Here is a 17,251-nt window from a genome sequence, read left to right as displayed (position 1 = left end):
TCATGTTAGGTGGGCAGTAGTCAGGGCTGCTGTTAGAAACCATGGGGCCCCATACAGCCAGCCTGAGAGGGCCCCCACCAAAAAAAAAAACACGGGTTACTATGCTTCAGTTATAAATGAACACAGTGAGTGATCCATACCGATCACTCATTGTGTTCATTCAGAAAAGGAAGGGCTGGTAAATGTGACATATTTACCAGCCCTTTCCCCCACTCTCCATCCTGAAGACTCCTATTGAGTGCTTACAACTGCCGGTGGGCAAGCTGGCAGCACTGTGGGGGCACACATGGGGGCCTGAGCAGCAGGGGGAATCATATTTCCCCCTGCTGCCCCCGCAGTGCCAATCACCCTCGTTTCCCACATCCCATTCATCCAGCTGCCTGGGCTTTCTGCTGGCCTGGCCCCCGTACAGGAGGACTGGTGGTACCCCCTTATCCACGGCCTGGCAGTAGTGCCTGCCAAATACAACAGGGGGTTTAATTCTTTCTGCAGCTGCAGCATTTGTACACCCTCATCCACTGCCTATGCAGCTTAAAGCAGAGTTCCACTCAAAAGTGGAAGCTCCACTTGTTTGCCTCCTCCTCACCCCCTCCACTGCCATATTTGGCACCTTTTTGGGGGAGGGGGAAGCAGGTACCTGGTTTTGACAGGCACCCGCTCTCACTTCCGGCTCAAAACACTGCAGCGATGTGAGCCAGAAGTTCGGCCCCCTTCTTCCTCCCGTAGTCTCCTGGGAACCTTCACAGGTCCCAGGAGACTGCTGGACCTATCAGAATGCACAGCGCGACTTGCACATGCGCAGTGGGCACCCGGCTGTGAAGCTGCAAGCTGTCACAGCTTGGTGCCCAAAGTTGTGATGCCGGCACCGAGGACAGAAGAGACAGAGAAAGTACGGTGTGGGTGAGCACATCGCTGGACCCTCGAACACTTTTGTAGCTGCTGACTTTTAATAAACATAAAACTGACTGGAACTCTCCTTTAAGGGGGCATGGTTCATAAAAATGCAGCTCAACTGTGTGTTTTTACTGTCTCCAAACCGCAAATTTAAAAGCGCTCCAAAGGCAAAACTTTTTGTCATTTTGAGTAGAGTAAGGGAGGAATACAACCCCTGTCCGTTTTCCTTTGCCATCTGTGTGAAAGCAGATGGGAACTACATGCCTTAAATTTATATCACTACTTTTGCCAAGTGTTAGCTTGGTGGTCTTGCTTTCTTGTGTAAGTGAGCGCCCCTCATGGCCAGAGCTCAAATTACTTCACCAGGCCCCACTCCGGAAGGGTAACTTCTTTCCCCTTACTAGTGGAGATACAGCGTTGAGCACAGATTCTCTCCACCAGCCATTTAACACATGTTACTTGATACACTTTACTTGCTTAAAGCGGAGTTCCATCCATTTTTTAAAGTGCATCTCTGTACATTGTACTTGTGTTTGTAAAGCACGATTTGGAATTTTTTTTTTTTTTTCGTATTATAAATACCTTTTTAAATCCATTCTTAGGACTGCAGTTCCGGTTCTGGTCACCTAGGTGATGACATTGTAAGGCGAATCGCAAGGTCTCCTGGGAATGTCGTGTCCTGTATCCCAGGAGTTCTTTTGGTTCCTAATGACTTAATATTGCGGTACTTCGAAACTGGAAATGACGCGAATGGGAGGAATTTGGCACCATTTTACCAGAGTCCTGTGTGTGGAAGACGTGTACGCTGTGTGCTGCGGACTGCACTGTTCTCTGTTAGCTGGATTTGCAGTGTCAGTACCAGGGGCGGACTGACAACTCATGGGGCCCGCGGGCAATAGGGGATCATGGGGCCCCTGTGTCTTTGCCAACACTCAAAGCACACTCGGCCTTTTGGCTAAGATCAAGTGTAGTATCTGTTCTTATCAGTGTCCAGTGGGGGTGCTCCCGGCCATTCTAGCTTTGCGGGGATGGCTGTTGTATAGTACCCTCACTGGTATGATGGGGGTCCGGAAGGCTAGCACCGGGGGGACAGAAACCGGGGAGCGCCACTAGTTAAGCTGGGGTCCTGGGAGTAATTCCCCCGAGAAAACTGGAAAGACCCAGTACCTCCTGATTTGGACGGATCTACCTTGGTCTGGCCAGAGGCTGGGAAGGCAGAGAGTCCGCAAACACGGTGCCCCCTGAGTTGTCGCCTCAGGGGTGCTCTGAGTAGCACTTGGGTGTGGGACCCCACGTTGTGAATGAGCACATGGTCACCGCGTTTAAACACTTTTTGCACTGCGCCTCTAGGACCGGGCCTTTTGGCCAAGTCCTGGGCAATTTTTTTGCTACAGGCCTCAGGGCCTGGTCAGTGCACAATTTAAGCACGACCACTTTATTATTATTTTTATAGATTTATTTAATTTATTTATTTATTTTTACACTCGCACGTTTGTCACTTTTACTTATGTGTGTGTTTTCTTCACATGATGGAGGGTGTGGGTCCTCGGGCCTGCCCTGAAGTCTAGGGGGAGGATGTGTGGCCTTTTGGTTCCTTCCTCCCCTGTCCCTAGGGGTTTTTCTCTTCGGGAGAGCCCCCTGACCAAGTACTGGATGTCCGGCTTTGGCTGGGCATAAGGAACGGTGGTCCACCAGGCCTTTTCGCCAGGAGGACCAAATGGGAACCTTGTCCCTGTCAGGAGCTTTGTGCCCCGGGGGTTTAGGGTAGTGGTCCAACCCCTTCGGGGGTAGGACAAAGCACACCCCTAAGTGCACTTTTTGTGTGGTGTTTTTGCACTTGCACTTTTTTGTGAAACACTTACGGGTCTTATTTTGCCTTTAACAAGCATTTTTTGATGGAGATCAGAAAGAGATAAACCTTTCACAGGATGTGTGCTGTATCCCTTCAGTGTCCATAGCCAGCCTATGACTGCTAAATAATAAAAAAAAAACTATTATAACTATACCCCAAATGCATGATGTTAGCCCTGCAGAATTGAAAGACAGGACTTGCCATACACTATTTTTTAATGTGTATATTATTATTTTACAGGATTTATATAGCACCAACAGTTTGCTCAGCACTGTACATTATATATGTGTGTGTGTGTATGTGTGTGTGTGTGTGTGTGTGTGTGTGTGTGTGTGTGTATGTATGTATATATGTATATATATATATATATATATATATATATATATCAGGGCAGACTGACAACTCATGGGGCCCCTGGGCAATAGGGGATCAAGGGGCCCCTGTGTCCTTGCCCAAACTCAAAAAACCCTATGAAAAAGGTACCAGGGGCATCTCATGAGGCCCCCTACTGACCCCGGGCCCTCAGGCAGTGCCCGAGTTTCTAAATGGTCAGTCCGCCCCTGATAGAGATATAGATATATAGAGATATAGATATATAGAGATATAGATATATAGAGATATAGATATATAGAGATATAGATATATAGAGATATAGATATATAGAGATATAGATATATAGAGATATAGATATATAGAGATATATATATATATATATATATATATATATATATAAATATATATATATATATATATATATATATATAAATATATTTTTTTTAAATATCTATTTATGGATAAGGGACTGATGTGAATGTACAATATTTCTGTGAAGCGCTGCGTAAAGTGACGGCGCTATACAAGTACCTGTAATAAATAAATATATGGAAAGGCTATACCGTAAATCTACTGTAAAGTGGTACCTCATTTCTCCATATTAATGTGATATTAAACCTTCCATTTTGATTGTAAGCTCCACGAGCAGAGCCTTCCTATTTCTCCTATATTGAACTGTGGTGTAATTGTACTGTCCCCCATCTTATTGTAAAGCGCTGTACAAACTGTTGGCGCTATATAAATCCTGTATAATAATAATATTCACTTTAGCATCTTTATGTTTTAATTCTTGCCTATGTTCCAGTTTAAGCAGGTGCCATGATCACTGCCCCAGGTATCCTGTTTCAAGATGACTCCCTTCTCTTGCAGTGTCCTATGGAGCCACCCTTGCATGCAAGAACTAGAGCATGGGTGTCAAACTGGTGGCCCTCCAGCTGTTGCCAAACTACAAGTCCCATGAGGCATTGCAAGATTGACAGTTACAAGCATGACTCCCAAAGGTAGAGGCATGATGGGACTTGTAGTTTCGCAACAGCTGGAGGGCCGCCAGTTTGACACCCTTGGACTAGAGTCTCACACACACGTTCTCCAGGCTCCAGGCGCAAACAGCATCTAAAGTTGTAAACTGCTAGTGCTGGGGTGTTTATTTTATTGTGCTCAATTTGTTGGGCTTAAAAACACCAAGAGTTTAAAGTGGTTCTAAAGCCTGAAGGTTTTTTTGGGTTTTTTTTACCTTTGTGCATTCTATGTAAAAAAACCCTTCATCAATGGGCAGCTGCTCCCTTTATACTGACCTGAGCCCAATCTTGATCCAACGATGTGCATGACAGCAGAAGCTCTCCCGGGTCATTGCCTCCTCATTGGCTGAGACACAGCAGCGGAAGCCATTGACTCCCACTGCTGTCAATCACAGGCAGGGAGGAGGGTACGGGGGCGGGGCACACAGGCGGCTTGGGAGTGACCACGCACTAGTGCTCTGGGGCCACTCAGCAGGGGGGGAGAGGCCTGGGGGGCTGACTGGGGATCAAAGAAAAGGAGGATTGAGGTTACTCTGTGGAAAACCATTACGCAAAGCAGGTAAGTATGACATGTTTATTATTTTAGAAAAAAACAAAACCTTTACAATCACTTTAATACTACTTTAAATAAACTAGCAAATCTAGTGGCATGCCAATTAATCTGGTATTAAATGAGAATCGTTCTTACATAATTTAATGGTTTCTTAAAGCCATACAGATCACATTCTCATGAATATTCAGCTTAGAAAATCTGTTCCTGCTGCATACATCCAACCAGTATCATTTTAAAAAGGCTGTTTTGTATAATACAATGGTATGTCAATCTCTCCTTTCATTGTAGTTTGTGTGATTTTTCATTTCTGGGTGGAGATAGCACATAAGGCGAGTGAGCCCTACCCGTGCCGCTATTTGCAGCCGCGGCTGTCATTTGCCAGGTCCCAACTGGTGATCACTCGCTGGCGCCCGGTGATTGCCGAGCTTCTCCGACAGAGAGAACTGTTTGTAAACAAAACAGTTCTCCTCCCTGTCAATTTGTGCACACTGCTTTGGATGGCTGTGCACAGCTATGCAAAGCAGTGTGCTTACAGTGAAGCACAGGGACACAGCACTTACTAAAACAGCACACAGTTAACCCTTTGCTCAAATGTTAACCCCTTCCAGCCCAGTGCCATTAGTACAGTCTCAGTTCTTTTTTTTTTTTTATTCTAGCACTGATCACTGTATTTGTTGCACTGGGGATGTCAGTGACACCAAGTCAGTTCCCCCCAGTGTCAGAATGCCCGCCGCAGTTCCACTATAAGTCGTGGATTGCTGCCATTACTAGTAAAAATTGAAAAAAAATCCCAGTATACCACTATTTGTAAATGCTATAACTTTCACGTAAACCAATTAATTTACACATATTGGTTTTTTTTTTTTTAGAAAAAACATGCAGCAGGATACATTTTGGCCTAAATTTATGATAAAATTAGATTTTTTTAAATTTTTTTTACTGGATATGTTTAATAGCAAAAGGTCAAAAATATGTTTGGTTTTTTTATAGTGCAAAAAATAAAAAATGTGATCAAATACCACTGAACAAAAGCTCAATTTGTGAGAAAAAAAGGACATAAATTTCATTTGGGTGCAGCGTTGCATGACCGCGCAATTGTCAGTTAAAGTAACGCAGTGCCATAACACAAAAAATGGCCTGGTCAGGAAGGGGGGTAAATCCTCAGGGGGGCAAGAGGTTAAATTAAACAAAAAACTGTTATCTAGACAGGTGTACTTGACTATCCTAATTCACATTTCTAAAACAATTTTTTTTTTTTTCAATGAAGATGGCAACAAAGCTTGCATTTAGAATCTTTATTACTGTATTTTTTTTTTTAATAAAATACAGGTGGTTGAACAACTGTTAACACTAGTTATAACACCACAGTACTCGTATAGTGCAAGATAAGTGTGTATGAATATGCTTGTATATATACAGTGTGTGTGTGGGGGGGGTGTATAATAATAATAATAAAACATTTTTTATATATATAATTTTGTATGTTCTTTTATTGTGTTTTGCCTGTTACTGATTCTGGTGGAAATGCCTATAAACGTTCTGGCTGATTGCAGATGTGTCCTATCCCATTTGTTGGGAAATATGTACAGTATATATACTTTGTGTGTACATATCTATCTATCTATCTATCTATCTATCTTATGAGAGAATATATGAATATCTTGGTAGGCTACATCTATAGACTGATCCCTATGAATGTATCTTACACGCATTTTTAGTAGTTTTTATGTAAACCAAAATTTTATTTTAAAGTAAGTTTGGCATCATGCCTCACCATATACAGTTTTATAAAGCAATCTGTTGCAGTTATACAGGCAGACAACCCAAAAGCGCTGCCCTGCAATTAGAATCAGTGTTGTCATCCTGCTGTATGTTGGCATTCGGTCTCCTGTTCAGATAGGTAGCCCAAATGAAGAAGTACACACAGGCTGACAATGCTAATTGCATGGCAGTAGCTTAGCATTGTATACCGACAACTGGAAGTGGTGTTACTGGCAGGATCTTCAAGTCAAAAACATTGCAACAGATTCACAAAAAACAATTTTCTTAGGAAAACTGTACATAGTGAGGCATGATGCCAAACCTACTAAAGAACAGAATTTGGGTATACCTCCACTTTTCTCTTGGTGAAGTAGTTGCACTAAGGTAGCATGGCAATAATGCAATATGACACAGCAATAGGTGTTATACAATGCTGACTTTTCAATGTGCAATTCCTGAGCAAAAACCGGGCAGTGACATGTATATAGAACACAATATGTAACAACACATTCAGGTAATATTAGCTTTCAAAGTACAGTTTTTAAAGGTTCTGTACATAAAAACCTGCTATTGTGGACAAACAAAGCAAAAGCAATTTGTTTGGGGGGGAAAAATATAATAATAAAAAAATAATAGTAATAAAAAAGAAAATATATGTTTTTTTTCCCCCTTCTTACACACATATACACATACACACGCACAGTTGTTTTTCAACAGGATCCTAATTTTGATACTGGATAATTGTGTTCGCTTTAAATCTTCAGTAAACCTCACCACATACACCCCTTCCCTGTAGTTACCCAAAAGTTCTGCCATACGATCAAGTCATAGTATATGTCTCTTGTTTGTGCTTGTATTTGAGCTCATTGCGTTCTTTTCTTCAAGACCGTGAAGACACAGCATACCCTTCCTGTAGACTTGCATACAATATATACAGAAAAGTACTTTCTTCATGTTAGGGATCTTGAATCTGCTCTAGTAGACAATCTTTTCCAGGCTTCATATGGTATGCAGTGCACCCCTATGACAGTTGGTTTTGTTGGCTTTAGTCTGAAGGATGGTCAGATGTCAACAGATGCTACAGCTGTTCGTCTTGTTCATTGGAGGTTTAGGGTTCTGTTCATTGGGAATGGTCTCCCTTCTCTTTCTTAGTGCTGGACTTAATCGACAGGGCAGGTTGACTTCTCGTAGTAATTCCCTGAATACTTCGGTCACGTTCAGGTTTTCCTTTGCCGACGTCTCCAACAAACGACAGTTCCACTCAAGTTCGACCATTCCCATCACGTCATCCCAGAAGACCTTCTGGGCATCACCGTTGTCCTTCTTGTTGCCAACCACCACCATAGGTGGGCTTTTTTCCTCCTTTGCATCCAGGATCTCTTCCCTCAATCTTTGTACAATTTCAAAGGATTCTGGGTTATCTACAGAATAGATCAGTGCAAAGGCATCCCCACAACGCATACTCAGTTTCCTCATGGCTGGAAATTCATAGCTTCCAGTGGTGTCCAGAATTTCAATAGTCACTTGAGTCCCTTCTGCAGTTTCGTATTCTGTGCTGTGTAACTCTTCCACTGTCCTCCTGTGCTTTGGATCAAAGGTATCCTGTAAAAATCGATGGATCAGAGCTGTTTTTCCCACACCTGCTGCTCCTAAGAATACCAGCCTGATATGGTTTTTCTCCTTAACAGATAATGACATATTTGCAAAGCAGGGTGGTTGGGCTCTCCGGCTAGTAAAAAAAGCAGCCTGATGCTTCGTGGTTAAGACCAGAGTGCATTCATTCCCTGTACCTCTGACAATATATTCACATTTTCCTTGATGAGGTAGTCATGCCTTTATCCAATCAGGCGCGGCTGCTTGAAGATGGACTGTAAGGGAGGGGGGACCTGGCATGCTGGTTCACATCCAGTATGTCTGTGTAGATTGTATGTGCGTCTGTTTTTTAGTCATTTCACTACAAATCCCTTGCTGTAATTTTATTTTCCTACAAGATAAATAGTGAAGAGATCACATGCACTAATATGTATCCTGAAAACAATGAGTCTCTACTGACCATAGATGGGTTAATTTGTGAAGATTCAATGATTGAACATCCATAACATAGCAGTATTCTAGGTATACAATGTTTCCCTGACAATGGATAAAATGAGAGATAATGGTGGTGTTTTTAGACCTCTTTTGGAGAATCATTCTCTGCAGCAAGTCACTTCCAAGAACTTCTAGAATTACAAACAAATGGTTAGCACTCGGGAAGCTGTGTAACAGATCAGAAGAAAACAACCGATTGCTGTAAAATTGAACAAAGTCATCTAAAATGATCTCAAAAAGTGTTGCAGCCACCGCAGCTGGCTGTCAGAACACAGAAGCCTCATGGGGAGATTTGGCAACCATGCGGTTTAGTGTGGATGGAGGGATCTGTTAGATATTTTTTTCTATTATTATTCAGCCTGCAGGCTGCCTGCATTTGTGTATGGCTGGCATTCGCATAGGCACTCCTAGAGTAAGAGTGTTATGAAGAGCAAGAAGGGAGGGGGCTATGCCAGGGAATTGACTCTTCCTGAAGAGGTCAAATTTGCTAGCAAGTTTAACCGCTTTCCGACCACCCAATAGTAGATATACTGCTACAGGGCGGCACGGGTGCGCAAAATTTTTCATTTCCTGGTAGGGGGTGCGTGCCCTGCCCGCGGCTGTCAATCACCGGGTCCTGGCCGGTGATTACTCACTGGATCCCGGTGATTGCCGAGCATCTTCGACGAGGAGGAGAACTGTTTGTAAACGAAACCGTTCTCCTCCCTGTCAGCTTATGCACACTGCTTTGGATGGCTGTGCACAGCCATCCAAAGCAGTGTGCTTACAGTGAAGCACACACACACACAAATGGCCCAAGTATAAAACACCCAGCACACAGTTAACCCTTTGATTGCCCCTCATGTTAACCCTTTCTTGCCCAGTGCCATCAGTACAGTGTCAGTGCTTTTATTTTTATTTTGTTTTAATTTTTTTAAGCACTGATCACTGTATTGGTGTCACTGGAGATAGCAGCGACACCAAGTCCGTTCCCCCCAATGTCAGAATAGCAAAAATTCAGTCTTTTTTTTTTTATAGCGCAAAAAATTTAAACACACAGGCAATCAAATACCACCGACAGAAAGCTCTATTCGTGGAAAAAAAAGTACGTAAATTTCATTTGGTTGCAATGTTGCATGACCGTGCAGTTGTCAGTTAAAGTAACGCGGCGCTGTAACGCAAAACATTACCTGGTCTAGAAGGGGGGTAAATCCTCAGGAGGACAAGTGGTTAAAGGCATATTACAAGTTGATTAGTTTCTTTTTTTTTTTTTCTTTTTTTTAATGGTAAGAAAAACACTAAAGAAGCAATTAAAATACTTGATTTTCCTGTTACCTAGAATTTTGTAAGTAAATGACAGCTCACAGCCTGTGTTGATGGCATTAGTTTGATGTCAGTTTGAGATACATCTGCGATCATTCAGAATTCATTGACAGGTGAGTTTGACTTGCACTTGACTTCTTTTGACCTGCTTCAAATATGTTTTGTATTTCAATAGACATGTATGGGAATGTAAAACCCACTTTAACCATTTGATCTCCAGAAGGTTTTACTATCTTCATGACCAGGGCTATTCAGCACTGTGCTACTTTAACTGGAAATTGCTCGGTAATGCAAACTGTACCAAATTAAATTTTATAAAAAAAATTCACACAAATAGAGCTTTATTTTGGTGGTATTTGGTATTTGATCACCATGGGTTTTTTTTTTTTTTTTTTTTTGTTATATAAACTAAAAAAGGTCAAAATGGATTCTGCTATATCTTTGCTAAAAGCAAAAAATAAAATTCCAATAAGTGTATATTATTGGTTTGTGTGAAAGTTATAACGTCTACAAACTATGGTGTATATATCCTGGAATTTACACAGCTATTGACGCTATACTGATAACGGCAGTGATCAGCAACTTCCAGTGGGCCTGTAATAGTGTGGTGGGTAATCTGGCGCTAACAGATACTGGCTAGGAGGGACACTGACTAACTGACACTGATGTCACTAGTGACACTAATACAGTGATCAGATATACTGTACTAATGGCAATGGCTGGGAATGGATTAACATCTAGTGGTAATCGGGGGGGGGGGGGTTAACTATGTGACAAAGGTGTAATGTGTGGTTTGCAGAGCTGGCTGTTTTTTCTTCCCTGCTTTTCATGGAGAAGAAACGGCCAGATCACTCTTCTGTATACACATTTGTAAACACAGATCTCTGTACTGTGACTGGACAGAGCCGATCAGTGAGTTTCAGACAAAATCATTGGCTGCAATCTGCTGACAAACTAGTGCCGTATCCAATCACAGCATGGGTCAGCAGGGGGTGTGCGCCTGGAAGCCAGGCGGCGATGTATGCGGACGTTGCATAGCCTGGCTGTGCCACCCACCAAATACATGTACCGTGGGTGGGTGCAAGTGGTTAATTAAAAAAAAATCCAGTTTTAACACAGGACCTATATCAAACCTGTTCTTCAACCAGTCAGGGCAAAAGAAACAAATATGCTTTAATCCTTCCCTCCCCAGCAACATATACTTACCTTATCTTTGTTTCCCCAACATTCCATCCAGTGCAAAGGAAATACCCAGAACATCTGTCTGCGTGAAGAAGCTTGTGACTTAAGCTGGCTACTGGCAGCATTTTGCTGTGCTGAAAAAATGTGACCACTCCAGGAATATGTAATTCTCTAGCACAGCCCCCTCTCACCTGCCACATCATAGTGCTCTCCTCTTTTGGGAGTGTTTACTGTGTGTGCTGACCCAGCTCCTCTGCCTCTCTCCCCTCACCTCCCTACTTAAAGTGTTACTAAACCCACAACAGTAAAATCAGTCTGTACAGTGAGGAACAGAAGTATTTGAACACCCTGCGATTTTGCAAGTTCTCCCACTTAAAAATCATGGAGGGGTCTGAAATTCACATTGTAGGTGCATTCCCACTCTGAGAGACAGAATTAAAAAAAAAATTCAGGAAATCACATTGTATGATTTTTAAAGAATGTATTTGTCTTGCACTGCTGAACATAAGTATTGGAACACCTGAGAAAATCAGTGTTAATATTTGGTACAGAAGCCTTTGTTTGCAATTACAGAGGTCAAACGTTTCCTGTAGTTCTTGACCAGGTTTGCACACACTGCAACAGGGATTTTGGCCCACTCCTCCACACAGATCTCCTCTAGATCTGTCAGGTTTCGGGGCTGTCGCTGAGCAACACGGAGTTTCAGCTCCCTCCAAAGATGTTCTATTGGATTTAGGTCTGGAGACTGGCTAGGCCACTCCAGAACCTTGATATGCTTCTTACGGAGCCACTCCTTGGTTATCCTGGCTGTGTGCTTCGGGTCGTTGGAAGACCCAGCCACGACCCATCTTCAATGCTCTGAGGAGGTTGTTGCTCAAAATCTCACAATAAATGGCCCCATTCATCCTCTCCTTAATACAGTGCAGTCGTCCTGTCCCCTTCGCAGAAAAGCACCCCCAAATCATGATGTTACCACCCCCCATGCTTCACAGTAGGGATGGTGTTCTTGGGATGCAACTCATCCTTCTTTTTCCTCCAAACACGACAAGTGAAGTTTTAGACCAAAAAGTTCTACTTTGATCTCATCTGACCACATGACTTTCTCCCATGCCTCCTCTGGATCATCTAGATCAGTGGTTCTCAACCTTCCTAATGCCGTGACCCTTTAATACAGTTCCTCATGTTGTGGTGACCCCCAACCATAAAATTATTTACCCAGTAATTATAATTCATGAGTGTCGTTTTACCTCCAATACTGCTGCTTTCAACACAGTAGCTGCTTTCTACAGAGCAGCTGCTTTCTACACAGTAGCTGCTTTCTACACAGTAGCTGCTCTTTACACATTGGAAATATGTGTTTTCCGATGGTCTTAGGTGACCCCTGTGAAAGGGTCTTTCGACCCCCAAAGGGGTCGTGACCCACAGGTTGAGAACCACTGATCTAGATGGTCATTGGCAAACTTCAGATGGGCCTGGACATGTGATGACTTGAGCAGCGGAACCTTCCGTGCAATGCATGATTTGAAACTATGACGGCGTAGTGTTCTACCGACAGTGACCTTTGAAACTGTGGTCCCAGCTCTCTTCATGTTATTGACCAGCTCCTGCCTTGTAGGTCTGGGCTGATTCCTCACATTTGTTATTATCAGTGATACCCCACGAGGTGAGATCTTGCATGAAGCCCCAGTCCAAGGGAGACTGACAGTCGTCTTTAGCCTCTTCCATTATCTAACAATTGCTCCAACAGTTGATCTATTTTCACCAAGCTGCTTGGCAATTGCCCCGTAGCCCTTTCCAGCCTTGTGGAGGTCCGCAATTTTGTCTCTGGTGTCTTTTGACAGCTCTTTGGTCTTGCCCATGGTAGTAGTTGGCGTCTGACTGTGGGGTGGACAGGTGTCTTTAAAGAGCTCAGACAGGTGCTACTAAGTTAGATTAATGAGTGGAGTAGAGGTGGACTTTTTAAAGGCACAGTAACAGGTCTTTGAGAGCCAGAATTCTTGCTGTTTCTTACAGTCATGGCCGAAATTGTTGGCACCCTTGATATTTTTCCTGAAAATCAAGTATTTCACACAAAAAAGGTATTGCATTAACACATGTTTTGCTATACACATGTTTATTCCCTTTGTATGTATTGGAACAAATATAAAACAGAGGCAGAAAAGCAAATATGACATAATGTCACACAAAACCCCAAAAATGGGCTGGACAAAAGTATTGGCACCCTTAACTTAATATTTGGTTGCACACCCTTTGGAAAACATAACTGAAATCAGTCGCTTCCTATAACCATCAATAAGCTTCTGACACCTCTCACCCGGAATTTTGGACCACTCTTCCTTTGCAAACAGCTCCAGGTCTCTCTTATTGGAAGGACACCTTTTCCCAACAGCAATTTTAAGATCTCTCCACAGGTGTTCAATGGGATTTAGATCTGGGCTCATTGCTGGCCACTTCAGAACTCTCCAGCGCTTCTTTGCCATCCATTTCTGAGTGCTTTTTGACGTATGTTTGGGGTCATTGTCCTGCTGGAAGACCCAGGATCTTGGACGCAAACCCAGCTTTCTGACACTGGGCCCTACAGTGCGACCCAAAATCCTTTGGTAATCCTCAGATTTCATGATGCCTTGCACACAGTCAAGGCACCCAGTGCCAGAGGCAGCAAAACAACCCCAAAACATCATTGAACCTCCACCATATTTTACCGTAGGTACTGTGTTTTGTTCTTTGTAGGCCTCATTCCGTTTTCGGTAAACAGTAGAATGATGTGCTTTACCGAAAAGCTCTATCTTGGTCTCATCTGTCCACAAGACGTTTTCCCAGAAGGCTTTTGGCTTACTCAAGTACATTTTGGCAAACTGTAGTCTTGCTTTTTTATGTCTCTGTGTCAGCAGTGGGGTCCTCCTGGGTCTCCTGCCATAGCGTTTCATTTCATTTAAATGTCGACGGATAGTTCGCGCTGACACTGATGCTCCCTGAGCCTGCAGGACAGCTTGAATGTCTTTGGAACATGTTTGGGGCTGCTTATCCACCATCCGGACTATTCTGCGTTGCAATCTTTCATCAATTTTCCTCATCCGTCCACGACCAGGGAGATTAGCTACAGTGCCATGGGTTGCAAACTTCTTGATAATGTTGCGCACTGTGGACAAAGGCAAATCTAGTTCTCTGGAGATGGACTTGTAACCTTGAGATTGTTGATATTTTGCCACAATTTTGGTTCTCAGGTCCTCAGACAGTTCTCGTCTCCTCTTTCTGTTGTCCATGCTTAGTGTGGCACAGACAGACACACAATGCAAAGGTTAAGTGAACGTCTCTCCTTTTTATCTGCTTTCAGGTGTGATTTCTATATTGCCCACACCTGTTACTTGCCCCAGGTGAGTTTACAGGAGCATCACATGCTTGTAACATTCTTATTTATCCGCAGTTGTGAAAGGGTGCCAATACTTTTGTCCAGCCCATTTTTGGAGGTTTGTGTGACATTATGTCGAATTTGCTTTCTTTCCTCCCTTTTTTTGTTTTGTCCCAATACACACAAAGGGAATAAACATGTGTATAGCAAAACATGTGTTAATGCAATACGTTTCGTGAGAAATACATGATTTCCTGGAGAAATATCAAGGGTGCCAACAATTTCGGCCATGACTGTAGGTGTTCAAATACTTATGTTCAGCAGTGCAAGACAAATTCTTTAAATATCATACAATGTGATTTCCTGAATTTTTTTTTTTCTTTTAAACTCTGTCTCTCAGAGTGGGAATGCACCTACAATGTGAATTTCAGAACCCTCCATGATTTCTAAGTGGGAGAACTTGCAAAATCGCAGGGTGTTCAAATACTTCTGTTCCTCATTGTATATGCAGTAATGCATGCTGGTTATACTCACTGTGGAACCTAAGGGGTTAATCCACACTGTGTAAAAAGGCTGATGGAGCCTGTCTTCTCTGATCCTCCCCTTCTACTGTCCCCAATCCATCTGCTAATAGTACAGAATTCTAGGAGTCACTCTGCACTTGCTCTGTTTAGTGTTTATTGCTAGAGGGTTTTTGTACACTGTCCGGACAGAGGGTCAGGGGTTATGCAGACTCATAGGTCAGTCAGAGCAGAATGAAAACTCAGCTGGACACTGATAGAAGTCACAAGACTGCTATATACTTCTGCTGAGAAAAGGTATTTAGTAGTTTTTATTTACTAATATAATTGCACTTCCATGTCCTGTGTACTGTGGGAAATCGGATATAGCGAATGCAGGGTCCTGGGATACCAGATATAGTGAATGCAGGGTCCGGGGAGACCAGATATAGTGAATGCAGGGTCCGGGGAGACCAGATATAGTGAATGCAGGGTCCGGGGAGACCAGATATAGTGAATGCAGGGTCCGGGGAGACCAGATGTAGTGAATGCAGGGTCCGGGGAGACCAGATGTAGTGAATGCAGGGTCCGGGGAGACCAGATGTAGTGAATGCAGGGTCTGGGGAGACCAGATGTAGTGAATGCAGGGTCTGGGGAGACCAGATGTAGTGAATCCAGGGTCGGGGGTTTAGTAACACTTTTAACCTTTTAAGTAGCTTCTGGAGAAGCAAAGAGGAAATAATTGAGTGACAGTGTGCTGGGGCTGCTGACATTTCATCTTAGATGGGGGTGCCTAGCAGCCATCTCGGGGCTTTTGGATGTCTACCCAAGGAAGACTTTTACAAGTAAATACCAAGCATAAATTGAAAAATGCACATTATATCTTATGGCAAGATTGTTGTTGAAATGAATGGTCTGGTGAGAGGGTCTCTTTAAGAAACTCTTCATTTGACTACATTTAAGTCGAATATGCTTCTAATATAGGTAAGGAGCTGTGGGGAGTGAGATTGGTGTTAGTTTAGATGAAGGTCTAGTCTGGATGGGTAGTGTACAAAGAGGACATTCCATTGAAATGCATTGCTACCCCCTACACCCGATCCAGCTGGGAGAGCAGACAGCAACTGAAAGTGCTGCATTGTGTTTGCAGTGTGAGTATTCGTCCTACCAGTTCCAGGGTCTCCCTGTCATCTACATCATAGCCAAGCTTAGTGAGCTTTCCTTCCTCTACCTAACCATGCCGGATGCAATTATTTCTTTTATTTAATTCAGGTACTTGTATAGCGCCGTCACTTTATGCAATGATTTACATATATATTGTATATTCACATCAGTCCCTAACCCTCAAGGGGTGTACAATCTAAGGTCCCTAACTTACATTCATACACATACTAGGGCCAATTTAAACAGGAGCCAATTAACCCATCAGCATGTCTTTGGAATGTGGCAGGAAACTGGAGTTCCTGGAGGAAACCCACGTAGGCACAGGGAGAATATGCAAAGTCCAGGTTGGGATTCGAAACAGCAACCCTAGTATTGCGAGGCGGAAGTGCTAACCATTTAGCCACTGTGCTGCCCACCATGTTTCACAGTGAGTGTGCTGTTATTTTGTATCGATTAAAATTATACAGTGTGGGGTGCGCATGCGCGGCCGCCGGGATCGGATGTCCCGGCATTAGCTCCGCACATCTCCGGCACTGACAGCAGCCCATAAAAGGGCATAGTGCCGCTTCACCCCCGGGGCCCCCCCCTGCCTATCTCCGGATCTCGGGCACCTGTCAATATGCCCGGCAAGTCGGCGATTAAGAGCCGTGGAGGCTCCCAGCTGCGGCTCCCTGCGGGGACTGGGAGGACCAAGATGGCGGCCGGATCGGCGCCCGCGGCTCATGGGGTCTCCTCTGCCTCTCCTACAGCAGCACCTCTCCCTCGGAGAGAGAAGATGGGCTCCTCGTCCCACGCTGGGCCAGGGAGGACTACAGCAGCATCGCTAGGTGGGGTGAGTGACTTCCTGCAGCCCCCCCAGTCATCCTCCAGCCCTGTGCCACTAGAGTCCCAGGCTTCGGCCTGTCCATTGAGCCGTGACTCCCCTGCATCCTCGCCCTTGAGCAGCGACATAGCTGCCATTTTTTCAAGCCAGCATAGCGGTCCAGATCCCGCTGATGACAGCCCGGCTTCCTCGCCAACGATTCCTCCTGACCCGCCTCTATACTCTTGTGATGCGACTTTGATAGCTCGATTCGCAGATTTGCTGCAACGCGAATTAGACAGAGCTACCTCAAAATTGGCGGCGGATTTAAAGCAGGATTTTCAGGCCTTGGGCCACCGTTTAGACTGTATTGAGGCTAAAGTTGATGCGACAGTCCAAAGTATCTCCCAAAATTCTAACATGATCACCGACTTGCAAGATCGCCTGGAGGAGGC

The 17,251-nt window shown here is 43.9% G+C and overlaps 1 pseudogene; it reads right to left on the bottom strand.

Annotated features, from left to right (window-relative positions):
- Positions 1-4,658: 4,658 nt before the first annotated feature.
- LOC149458164 (ras-related protein Rap-1b pseudogene) lies at positions 4,659-8,215 on the bottom strand (annotated as a pseudogene).
- Between the last annotated feature and the right edge of the window lie 9,036 nt (positions 8,216-17,251).

The sequence above is a fragment of the Staurois parvus genome, unplaced genomic scaffold (genome assembly GCF_062004578.1).
Source record: "Staurois parvus isolate SC_StPar_1 unplaced genomic scaffold, SC_StPar_1.0 ptg000293l, whole genome shotgun sequence".
Classification (NCBI taxonomy): domain Eukaryota; kingdom Metazoa; phylum Chordata; class Amphibia; order Anura; family Ranidae; genus Staurois; species Staurois parvus.
This window is presented reverse-complemented; position numbering and strand designations above follow the sequence as displayed.